This window comes from Coturnix japonica, chromosome 35 (genome assembly GCF_054131305.1).
Source record: "Coturnix japonica strain WE chromosome 35, WE-NBRP24, whole genome shotgun sequence".
NCBI classification, from domain to species: Eukaryota; Metazoa; Chordata; class Aves; order Galliformes; family Phasianidae; genus Coturnix; species Coturnix japonica.
Window position 1 is genome coordinate 3,632,254 of NC_140697.1, and position 13,075 is coordinate 3,645,328.

The 13,075-nt window shown below is 46.7% G+C and overlaps 1 long non-coding RNA gene across 1 annotated transcript; it reads left to right on the forward strand.

Annotated features, from left to right (window-relative positions):
* Nucleotides 1–5,362: 5,362 nt before the first annotated feature.
* Nucleotides 5,363–7,910, forward strand: LOC146755213 (uncharacterized). The gene is made up of 2 exons (XR_014938303.1): nt 5,363–5,589; nt 7,642–7,910. It is a non-coding gene; the product is annotated as an uncharacterized LOC146755213 (long non-coding RNA).
* The last annotated feature ends 5,165 nt before the right edge of the window (nt 7,911–13,075 follow it).

Sequence of the window (13,075 nt, forward strand, 5' to 3'; positions counted from 1 at the left end):
CACAGTCATCCCTCTGCCCCACTCTGTGCCCACAGACCCACAGAGGGCACACAGAGCCAGCCCTGTCGCAGCTGCTGCTGCTTCACATCTGACAGTCTCAGGAGCTGAGATCCAGGCCGAGACAGCACTGCCCAGACATGGTTTGTAGGACGTTTGTGAGAGGAAATAGGGAGGTTTGTGATTAAACCTGCCCCCTAAGGAGGAAGGCAATGCTGCCTGCAGCCCCAGCAGGCATTACAAAACATCCCCATTTACAGGAGGGTTTTAAATAGCACAATTCAGGAACTACAACTGCACAAATTCCCGCATGCCCTGCAATAAGTTTGGGAATGGACAAGGTTCTACCACCTGTGCAATGCCATAGAAATAACAATCATCCACCTGTAAACCTCCATCCTCTCCCCTGCTGCACAAAGGGGAGCTCAACAGCAGTGCACAAATGTCCCAGCAATGTCTGAGCACTGCTCTGTGCATCCCAACCTGCTCATCCCATCCACTCCTGGCTGGGCAGCAGGATTGGGGTGGCACACTGCAATGGGCACAGAGGAACATGGAAGCCCCACACATGTGAGGAAGGGGCTGGCTGTGCTCCACACTCACGTTATCAGACGTGATTTACCCTTCTGTGGGGAGCCTCTGCTCTTTCCCAGCTCATCCTCCAGCGTCTGGGACTCCAGGATCTCATTCAGGCTGTTGTTGGCTGCGGGGCAGCTCCATGAAGAGCCGCCCCTCCACCGACCGGCACACAACAGCCGCTCCCGCGCACTGCGGCTCAGCCAATCGGAGCCGGCGGAGCTGCCGCTGCCCGATGGGACCCCCCCCCCCACATATTGACCCCCCAGACGAGGAAGAGGAGGAGGAGAGCGACGAGGAGCTGCCGCAGGAGCTGACATTGGGGCGGGGGGGCAACGCGGGGGGGGGGTCGGCAGTCGGGGGTGGGGGAGGGGGTGGGGCAGCATTACCCCCGGACCCCGTGGACCCCCCCCCCAGCCAAAGTGCTGCTCTCCGACCCCCGCGGGCTCTTTGTGCAGCCGCTGCCCTCCAGTTATAGGACCCCCCCCCCCCCATATTGCGCTTTGCTCACCCCCACCCCCCAACTCCGGAACCCCCCCCCCACTCACCACATCGCCCCCTCCCCCCCCGGGTGGGGTTATGGGGGGTGGGGGTGGGGTCGACGATGTGCTGTAAGCCGCGCCGGGGTCGTGTGACAACCCCCCCCCCCCATCAAGATGAATGGGGAGCTGTCGGGGGGGGGCTCAGCCGTAAGGATAAAGCGGGGGGGTTAATGATGGGGGGGGGCAGCTATAGGGAACGCAACGCAACTAATCTAAGCCCCCCCCCCCACATTAACACCCCATTGTGTGTGGGGGTGGTGGGGGTGGGGCACACAATAACCCCCCCAAAGGCCAAACAGCCCCAACCCCCCCCTCAAAGCCGCTGCCTTACGCTGTGCCCCCCCTGCATGAAGGGGCCCCCCCCATCGATACAGCCCCCCCCAATCCCATCTATAGTTGAGAGCTATGCTTTTTGTAACCCCCCCCTTTTAAAGCCCCCCCCCCCCCAAAGTTGTGCACGTTGTGCTGCCCCCCATGAGCCCCCGACCCCCCCCCTTAAAAGATGGGGTGTGGGGGGGTGGTCTCGGACCCCCCCTCCTTTAAACGATGGGGGGGGGGGGGATTGTCACTGCCCCCCCCCACCAAAATGGACACCCCCCTTTTAAGGGATGGGGGGGGGGTGAAGGTGGTCTCGGCCCCCCCCCCCATTAAAACGGACCCCCCACCTTTTTAAAGAATGGGTGGGGGTCAGTTACGGGCCCCCCCCCGGCGCTGTGTGTGTATGTGGCCCCCTCCCCGTTTTGCCCCCCCCTGTGTCGGAGTGTGCTGGGAAAGGATCTCTGTGTGGAGATTGCTTCTACTAGAGGTAGTTCTATAAGACTGTTATATAGAGCTGTGCAGGGGCTGTAAATCTGTCTGCAGAGGCTGATGATCAGTTCCAAGTGTCTGCAGTCAATGCGCATGGACAGAGCCCGTCTCTGGAATTCCCAGGGAGCGTGCACCTTGGTAAGCACAAAAACCCCATGAGCAGCTGTGTTGGTTCCCTGAAGATGCTTCCTTTGACTTTAAGGATAGCAGTGCATTAACACACCAAAGGCTTTCCTTTATTCCTAGTTCTCCTATCTCCTATCAACCTCCAGCTACCACTAAAGTGATACAAGTTCTGTTTCTGTGACAGAGACATGAATATCCTTATCTTTTGATATCTCACATGTGCAAGAGGCAGAACTTTCTGTAACAGATTTGAAGCATAGAAGTGCTTCTTCCAGCACTCATGCAAAGGGAGAAGTAGAAATGTCCCTATGATTTAATCTTCCATTTCTAATTGAGATCCCAGACTTGCATCTCAAGAGCATTAAGACATCCATGTTGTTCTTCCTCAGAACCAGTCCTGGCTGTGAAATCCCCCCTAACAACTGGTGAAGCTGTACCTGGAGGGGATGCCATGTTTACTATTGACCTTACAACAATGTGTTGCAGCACTTGGTATCTCAATGGTAAAGTCTTACAGGAAAGTGAGACCTGCATCATCAAGAGAACCCAAACTACTCCCAGCCTAATCATAAAGAACGTCACCAAGAACGATGATGGAGCAGAAGTGAAATTTGTTGCCAAAAATGTTGATGTCAGCACCAAGATGAGAGTGAGAGGTATTTGCTTTGATCCTTCTCCTTTCCTCTTACAGTCAAGGCAGAGTTGCTGTGATCTGATGATTAGAACTGGGGCTGCAGGCATTCACTGACTGTACCAAATGCCTGAAACTGCATCCCATGGACTGACGTGAGTCCTGGTAATGACCTAAACATGATAGCACTGAGTGTAGGGTAAGCCAATCTACCCAGCTGCTTGGTATGTGAACCAGATTGCTTCATGCCAGCTGATGAATGTCTGCAGTTCACAGCTATTGGCCAGTGCATTCAGTCACCATGTTTACCACTGCATCACCATAGAGCAGTATTTTCAGCTCCAGGTTCAGATAGCCTTTCTGATTGCACTGGAATAGTTTAGAAGTAGGGGAGCAATCATTCCAATAATATCTCTATCAATCAGCTTTGCATGACAAAATATTACAAATAAACATTCATTATGGGAGGACTTGTTTGTCATTGGGTGGAAACCTCTGCAGAAGCATGTTTAGAGCATTATTAATCAGTAGAAGGAGATGTTTGGTTGATTTTTACTTAGTAAATCCGGCAAGAAGACCAAATGAAATATCTTGAATTGCTCAGCACTGACACAATGATGAGTGCAGGAACAGAAGGTGATACTTTTTCAGAGATCTTGCAGCAAATATTGACCACGTTAGCCTGATATAAATTGAAATAACGAGGCCTTTGCTCCTGACAGGTGCTGCAGTGAGATTTACCAATAAGAGCAAAGATGTAGAAAAGATCTCCGCTCGGCTGCATGTGGAGGCCAAACTGCAGGCTGAGCTTTCAGACACAGGCGCTACTGTGGAGTGGATGAAGGATGGGAAGGAGCTCAAGGCCAGTGAAAAATATGAACTGCACATTGTGGGGAAGAAACACACCCTGAAAATTCACAGCGTCTCAATGGATGATGCTGGAAGTTGTCAGTGCATCTGTGAGGGGGATAAAATGCTCTATCAGCTTTCAGTGAAAGGTATGTGACAGTCTGGGCTGTCCTCTTCCTGCCCAGGGCCAGCAGACTGCATTCACCTGACTCCCCAACAGTCCAGCTGTTGTCAGACAGCATCTGGGCTGTTTTCAGTGGTGTTTTGACTTGAACTGGCCAATCTGCTTTGTAGAGCCATTTGATTTCTGTGTTCTGTCCTATGATTCGTCCTTAAGATATAGAGGAAATCAAGGGAAAGATAGGAAAAAGAGCATCCCAGCCTTCCTGCTCTTCTGTCAGGGTGGCCACAAGAGATGATGTCAACAGCTCTTTTTGTAGCAGTGATCCAAAATGTAGAAAACACCTGTGAAGAGTCACAGGAACTAAATTGATGGAGAGCAGAACTTCCTGCCAAGGCTTGTCAGCTAGTCTTAATTTTGCTTTTCTTCTCTCTCTTTGTCATGTTAGCATGATATTTCATACTGGCAGGTCTGTCCACAGAATTAACTGGCACAGGCTGCCCAGGGAGGTGGTGGGATCCCTGGAGGTGTTCAGGAGCAGTCGAGATGTGGCCCTGATGGATGTTATCAGGGGGCATGGTGGGGTGGGTTGAGGTTGGAATCAAAGGAGGACCCCCATGTATTTCATCAGGAAGCACTACTGGTAATAAGAACTTTGGAGCAAATCCTGGTAGGGCCACACTCAGCTGGTTCAGTCCAGAGGCTGTTTCTCCTTACTGCAGTATCTGCAGTGAAAACCAGCAGCTGCTTTTGTGTGGCTGGGCTCACATCCAGCAGTGGTGAGGGAACTACAATGATAAGAGACAGTTCCTGAAAAAATGAATGAAATTTGACTGTATGATAGGATGGAGTTAAATGTATTGACAGGATCTCAGTCATCCCAGTGTCCATCAGCTGGCTCTCGAGCTCCTAAATACAGGCATTCTGTAGAACGTTGTTGAATTTGTATTATACATGCGTGTTCTTGGAACTGCAGAACAAATGCATGCATAATCCAGACTTTGATTTTAGCAGCTCTGACTGCGCTGTCTCAACAGACCCAACTCAGTTGTGTGCGCTGTTTTGAAATGATATGTTAACAAGAAGTTGGAAAACAAGCTCAATTACCCTCAGTAAAATAGGACCGTGGACTTAGGCTTAAACTTTTGGCTAAGACAGTGGTGAGATTTTGAATCTTTGAAGTCAATTATTCCACTGTGTGTTAATAAGGGCCAGTTTTATCATCTAACTTTTGCACTCCAATTAATTTCCATAAAGGAATTCTGTTTTTCTTTTCAGTCCTAAGTGATATCTCCATCTTTTAGGCTCGATTTGTTTGCCAGGGGGTTACAGTGCAGTAATAGATACCCCCTCCATTGATTTCCTCCTAGTTTGCTTGTTCCAATTCTTTCCTCAGTTTTCCTATTTTAGACATTTTCTTGAAGCCTTGGGCTTCTTCCTTTGGCTCTGTCCCCTGTACAGTGTATGTCCTTCAACTTGTGGAGATAAGGTAATCTGGTACATGGTTTATAAAAGCTGCCAATTTGCCAGCTTCTGAATTAGAATCTAGCAATTAGAACTAGGATTAAACGTGTACGTTTGGTCTTATGATAAATGAATGCCTCATGGTCACCAATGTCCCTGCAGTTCTTTACCATCATATGTATTTTGAGTGTCCATATTTTGTTTCAGCACTGGCAAACTTCGTAATCAAAGAGACAAGTGGAGGAGTAATCAGGGCCGTTGCTGGAAAACAAGCTGAATTTGTTTCTGAGACCTCTGAAGCCAATGTCATGGTGAAGTGGTACAAAAATGGCAAAGAAATCACGACCAGTAAGAAATTCACAATGGAAGATAAAGGGAAACTGCATAAGCTCATGGCTTCAGCTGTAACGAAAGAAGACGAGGGAACATCTGCAAAATTGGAGATGACACTCTGATTTTTGATTGGAAAGTCTCAGGTAAGTTTGTGAGGCAAACATGGGATCACAATCCATGTAAAGCACTTCAGACTTAATTCATTTTATTTGTCCAGCCCTGTGGGTTTCCAGTATTTAGGACAAAGATTGCATAGCTCTATTGAAGCCATTCTGATCTTACTGTTGTCCCTATGCAAATCCACAGGATGAGCAAATAATGTAACTGTGTTGTGATGAATTCAGGACAGCCTTAGCTCCAACTGACGCTGGAGTCACGACTTGAGCCCTCACATCTGGGCTTCATTCTTCCAGTTCATGAATTGCCTCAGCGCTTACATCATCTTTAAACCTCTGACTGAAATGGTCTTAAGTTCTTAGCATTGGAATCCTGTCTCCTCTTTAGACAAATTAAACTCCATATTTGGAGAGTTCAGTGTCTCCTGCTGTACCCGAAGGATGCTGTGATCTCTGAGGTGTCTCCCTGAGGTGCTGTAGGCACAGCCATTAGCTCATAGTACAAGTAAAGCACTGTCAGGTCAAGCCTGGAGGAGTAATGCTTGTCACTGACCTGTTCCTGTTCAGGGTGGAGCTGGAGGGTAAAATAACACAAGAAATTGTCATTGAAATTCAATATCAGTGAAATTCAGCTGGCTGCATTCACAGAACCTGGCATTGAGATCTGTTTTCTGTTTTATATCTTGAGCCTATTTTCCATAACCCAGTCCTCATTTATGAACTGAAGCTCTACTGAAAGCCTTTCGCTGTGTATGCTCATGCTGCAGTGCAGCGCTTGTGACCTCTAACAGCATATTCACGTTCCTCTGATCACAGGATCCTTAAGGTTGATTAAGACCCTCTAGTCCGACTGCTCACCCATCACCACCGTGATGCTCACCATCAGCTTAGCTAAAAACTCAGCAGAGATGATAGATCAAGCACAACACTGGATTTGGGATGGCTAGAGATTCCTAAGATATTGAAGGATTGCTTGCAGGTGGTATTGGCTCAGGTATTCACCCTGCATCCCACCTCCTGTTCTGTTTGGTTGAGAATCATGCATTCTGCAATTTCACTTTGTAATTCAAAGACCCTGGCTTTATCTGTTGAAAAACTGATCTAAAACAAGCCAAGAAGACTCCGTTGGAACTGGTTGATGCAGAACAAAGGCATCCCCAAAGGACAAGTTGCACTGTTTGATGAACATTATCGGATGAGAGCTAAGCTAAGATTTAAAAAGTTCTGGGGCTGTCTCTGAGCATCAAATACAGAGGAAGCCTGCATGATTCTCTGAGAATGGATACCTCCTACTTTGGTGTAGGGTTAAGGGAACACTGGCAGTAACTCCTATCACAAAATGTCACATGGCTCAGACAAAAAAGCCATCAAGAGGGCTTAATTAGGAGCACCAAATGGTCGCAAGATGGTCTTAGGGCAGGGAAGTAATCTATCTATGTGACATTGATTGGTGCTATTAGTTCTTCACAGCTTGACTCTAGAGGGACTGTTCTTCTTTGGTCACCTAGTTTTAAAACAATAGATGTCTCCTGTCTATTACAATTTTTAACGAATTATTTGTTCACTGATGCCATAAATGTGCCTGGCATAGCAGTTGGCTTTGGTATATTCAGTGAATGAAAGCAACAGTTGTTGCTCTAAGAAATGCAGTACTAAGCTAGGTCTGCCTGTAGCTGACAGCCATCAGCTTGCTCCTCAGGCAGGTTCTGTCTGGATGGAATGAAGGGCATGAAATACTGATGTGCTCATCAAATGCTGCTTGTTAGCTTAGAGATAAAGTGTTGAATAGGTTTGTTCATGTATTGCAAACACGTTACTTAGCTACCTTCATTTTAGATTCAGAAGAACATGTGCAGAATACAGAATTGATTAAAAGAAATAAGAACTGTCTGCATAGAACTTACTCTTTCCTTACACAGGAGAATCAAGCAGATGTTTGTATGTGAGTACCTCCAGAGGTGAAACTCGATCACCCAAATGTAATGAGCAGAGACATTACAATCAGTTCTAACTGTATCTTCATGCTGTGCTGAATAAGCCTGAGTCAGGATGTAAACCACTTTCTCTTTTTTTCTTCAGATGAAGCCATTAATTCTGTCAACAAGCCCAAAACGACTCCAGAAATATCAGTCAGTCCTTCTGAAGACCTGGAGCTGGTGTGTGAGGTGTCAGCTGCAAGCGGAGCTGTCGTATGGAAGAAAGATCAAACAGAGGTGAAGCAGGACCAGAGGACAACCATCATCTCCCAGGGGACGCACCTCAAGCTCATGATCAAAAATGTGACCCTGAAAGACCAAGGGAGCTACAGCTGTGAAACAAAAGATGACAAAGCAACATTCCAAGGGAAAGTCAGAGGTGAGAAAATGCTTGAAATCCTGGAGATAAAGGAATGCTTCATTTGGTGTGTCTTGCATTTGGAGGATCAACTTACAGCCTCTCTGGTGCAAAACACTTTGGCTATAGGACTTTCTTGGTCATCTAGTATCATAGCAACACTTTTCTACATGTGCTTTTCCATCGAGGAATGAATTACTGCAACAAACCATAGGCAAGGAGGGTAACTTGTGCAGCTCTTGTAGTCAGCTGGTGTCTGCAGGGTTACAGTGCAAGAGCACACCAGGCATGCAAGGAGTGAGAAAAGGGGAGGTGTTTGAAGAGATCTGGTTACAAAATTTGAATGACACAATTAGGTGGAAAATGCCACTAATCAGACTCATAAATGGCCTGGGTTGCAAAGGCCCACAGTGCTCATCCAGTTCCAACCCCCTTCTTCCTATGTGCAGGGTTGCCAAGCAGCAGCCCAGGCTGCCCAGAACCACATCCAGCCTGGCCTTGAATGCCTGCAGGGATGGAGCATCCACAGTCTCCTTGGGCAACCTGTTCTAGAGGGCCGTTCCCTTCTGATTTACTGGAAATGTAGAGAGACATGAGAAGAAAAAAAGAGAAGGGAGGAGGTTCAGCAGTGCATGCAGGTGTTCTAAATCTCATGTCCAAATCTGCTATCAGACTGCGAAATGTTTAGCTTTGTGATATGATGTGATATGATATGATATGATATGATATGATATGAAATGATATGCTTATCATTTCCCAAGGCAAAATAGAGGGGAAAGTATTTTCTTGTCTTAATGAGGCATCATGATGGTCCCTGTGAAGGGCAAGTATAGTGAAAATGGGGAACTGGAGTTAGCTCTGCAGCAGACTACAGCAAAATGGTGTGACTGTTGTGATGTCCCTGCAGAGAAAGAAGACCTGTTTACAAACAAGGACAAGGTACAAGAGGAGGTGAAGGCTGTACTGACTCGTACTTGTACTGACAAAATGCCACGCTGAGCTGCGAGGTGGCCCAGGAGAAGACGGAGGTGAAGTGGTACAAGGAGGGGAAACTGATCACCTCGAGCAAGAAGTTCAAGGTGGAGTCAGAGGGCAAACAGCGTCGGCTGGTGGTGAGCCAGGTGGAGAAGAAAGATGCAGGGGAGTACAGCTGCGAGGCTGCTGGCCAGAAACTCACCTTCAAGATTCATGTAACTGGTAGGAAACACATTTTGGTTGATATTCTTTGATTATTCCATAGTCTGGCTGTGGAAACGTCTGTGTGAATGTGTCCTCTTGATTCTGCCATGAAACTGTTTTGGGGAGGATGAAAAGAAATGCTTACAAACGTGCAGCTAAAATGATTATTTGTTTTTAATAGTGTTTCATCCAGCTCTTCCCCTACGACTACTTTTATAATGAGCTGTCCATAGATGTCCAACTGTGATTTGTACAATGTGCAACACTGCTCTACCAGTTGATATTTCAACAGTAGTAGTTACAGATCTCTACTGTGGCTGCACTGAGAAGGTTTGGTTGTCGGTGTCCTAAGAACTGTTAGTCAGAGGCATTGCACTTGCCTTTGGCTTGTTGAATCCCACGTTGACGACCATTCGTTCCATGTTCTGTAAATGTAATGACCAGTCATGAATCCATTGATACCTTTCTAATTGTACGTTTCTCATTAGTCTGAGGGTTTAGAACAGAGGCAGATCTCTCACTCCAGCTGCAGTAGGGATTGCTCTGGTGTCAGTATATTTTGCACAAGATCCGGTACATTTTAACTTAGACTCCAGATAGCCATGGGCACATCAGCTGCATTCTGAGTGACCATTAGTGAGCTGGCTGATGACGAGGGTTTGTCTTCTGTTTTATTTGAAGCTGCACTCTACTGGTTTTTGCTCGTAAGTCAGCTTGTTCTCTGTTAACTTTACAGTTCTCGTCTTGTATTCTGAGCTGATCAGGACTGGGTATCTGTTTTCTCCTCTTCTTTCTTATGGCAGTGAACACATTGGAGCTTAATCCTGGTCAAGGTTTGGCATTTGGTCAGCTATGTGGAGGAGCAACTGTACTGGGAGTCTACTGCCTTTCTGCTCACACAGACCTGGTGTCCTTGCAGGGCATAGCTTGCGTTCTGTTCCCTTGTAAAGGTTGCAGTCTTTGCTCTCTCCATCTTGGGGCATTCTGCTCCTTCAGTCCCTGGTGTGCAATATATCTCTGCTCCTGTAGTAGACAGTTTTGCTGCTGCCTGCGGTGTAGACTCTAAACTATCAGCTCTTACTATTCCCAACACCACGTGGATGTGATTCTGGGGCCTTTGGATCTGTTCCGTGAGTTGTGTAGCTCATGCTTTTGGCTCAGGAAACTGGCAGTTTCAGCAAATAGTGGATTACAGAAAGGGTAGATTTGGGAGGTATCTGTCAGAGAAAATGAAATATGAACGATGACAGAAAGACTATGGCAACAGCTGGAATCTACCAAGTTAATCCTCAGCAGCCAAAGCCAGCCCACGTCTTATTGCAGAGGTGTAGGGAGAAAACACAGCAATGTAGTGCTTTTACACTTGAATTTTGCTAGCTGAGGGCTATTATTAGCTGTTTGCCTCAGAAACCAAAGGTTTTCTGTTCTCTTTCAGACCGGATGAGCTCATGGCTGCACAGGGTAATGTAATACCTCCTCCTCTGCCATACGTGGAGAGTGCTTGCCTAGCTACCGTTGCTGTATTTCTCATGTGTACCACTGTAACATGACGTGCAAGTCCAGCCCTCACTGCAGAATGATGTGGTGTGAAAGTCAGGAGGGATTATGAGTACTCTTGGAGTGGTTGGCTCTTTCACTACAGAAATCCTCATCTTACTAGCTTCTCCCAAAGTGCAATGGCTTTCTGAGTCTTAATTTCTCCTCTTCCCATTGCACTCAGAAAGCTTTTCAGGGTTCCTCTACCCCAGGGTTCCACTGGTAGCACAGAACAATCCCATTTTAAGTACATGTTGAATGTTAGGTGTTGAGTGTGACGCAGACGCATTATGGGACGCAGATTAGACCTTCTTGCTTAAAAGAAACAAGTGCTGCACACCTTGGAAACCTATAGAAAACTATAGTAAAAAGGGCTGATTCTGCCCTGATTCTGATTCTGCTGATTCTGATATCTGCCCTGATACTGATTCTGATTCAGTATTTGTGGTGCACGCTGAAATCCTTATTTGAAGTGGGCCAAAGCTCCATTGCATTTGTGAGAAGTTTTGCATCACCTGGTTGGTCTAGGCCATGTTTGTTGTCTTGCTAATAAGCAACCCTTCTGATCTTCATCAAATCATTGTGGTTGGAAAAGACCACAAAGATCCCCACATCCAGCCTCAACCCATCCCACCATGCACACTGCCCACGTCCCTCAGTGCCACATCTCCATGGTTATTGAACACTCCCAGGGATGGTGACCCCACCAGCTCCCTGCAAAGCTGTGCCACCACATCACCATTCCTCTTCAGAAGAAGTTTTTCTTAACATCCAACTTGAACCTCCCCTGAAAATCATCATTCAGAACAGGGGCTGTTGAAGATGGGCGGAGAGAATGATGCTTCTACAGTCAATACAAGCAGGGAGATCAAATGTAGAGTGTATCAACTGCATTCTTGCATTGGCTTGCTGCCCTGCTCCCTCGCCTTCAGTGGACTGCAGTGCTGGTGGTAGAGCTGTGGTGTGAATCCTGGGATTGCACGTACTGCAACGGTCAGCAGCACAGGAACTTGAGCTGAACTTACCCTCCTGGGCAGCTGCTGCCACTCAGAATTCAGACAGCATGCAGAGGAGAAAGCCATGAAGGAAGGGAAAGGGATGGCAGCAGAAGGCTTCACAGAGTGACAGCGGGGAGGAAGGAGATAGGGGACAGGTCATGGAAGGGTTTGCCATGACTGCTGGGGAGCAGGAGCCTTCCCGGTCACCTGAGCTGGGTATGCCTGAATATGCTTTCATGAATGATCTGAATGAGTGGTCTTCCATGTCTCCACTGCAAATAAAAGGCAATGTCAATCCCCCTCACACCTGCTAGTCCTGCATTCATGCTTGGAGCCTCTGTCTTGGTATCAGCATCAGGACCCTGGGATCTTTCCTGGGACCCAAACAAGCATAGGAAGCTTATTCAAAATTGCTCTGCTGTTAGAAGCTGGCTAGCACTAGAGAAGTCCATGATGTAAGTGCGTCAGAAATATTCTGCACTTTTTCAGCCTTTTGTAGGGCAAACCATGGAATAGAAATGGAAGCCCATTTATTTAGGGTTTATCTGTTCTCCCACGCCTCAAATAGGAAGTAGCATGAATGCTCTCAGCAACCAGTTGTTGGTAAAAGGAGAATCAGATAAAACAGTCATTAAAGTAATCAATAAAAGATTCAATGTATCAATCGATCCCACTTAGCAAAGTGATTATCTGAATCCCCTTAACTGAAGTGTGTATGCCTAACTAATTACACTTGATATCTTTCTGATGCTAACTCCGTTTGTTGACACAAAGGGTAAGGTGGGCTTTAAACACTTTCTTCTATATGTGTTAGGTATTAAGAGGAGATGACCTCAGCCAGTTCTCTGAAGAATCAGGGGTTGCTGAGAGTAGAAAACCATGCTTTATGCATAAAACCGAGCTACAAAATCTAATGTAGGCCAAGTATTCACCATATTAAGGGCTATATCATTCCCATAGGGTAGAGTCAAAAGATGGTTTTCTGTTCTTAAATTTCTATGGTTTCCTGATTTTGAGGTCTTCACTTCATAATTGAGCTGTATTTGGCTGATCTCCAGTGCAGAGTGGAGCAATATCAAAAAGACAGACAGATGAAGATCTGTCATTGTCTTCATTAGAAGAAATCTGAAAATTAGGAGTCCGAGCTGATAGTAAAGACTACCCAGAGGGATGGGATGACCACAGGGACTGTGCTGAGGATGCATTATAATGTGTGATAAACACTGTGAAGCAGAGTTGCTCCAGGAAATGGTCCAATACAACATAGAAGCAACTTTTAATGTCTTCCAGTCACAAGTTGCTCATATCTAATGTATATTTTACCCAGTGTTTTCCAGTTCCAGAAGCAGAGGATGCCTTTATCAACAAGCAGAAGGTGCAGAAGGAGGTGAAGGCTGCACCAACAGAAAATGCCACGCTGAGCTGCGAGGTGGTGCAGGAGAAGAGGGAGGTGAAGTGGTACAAGG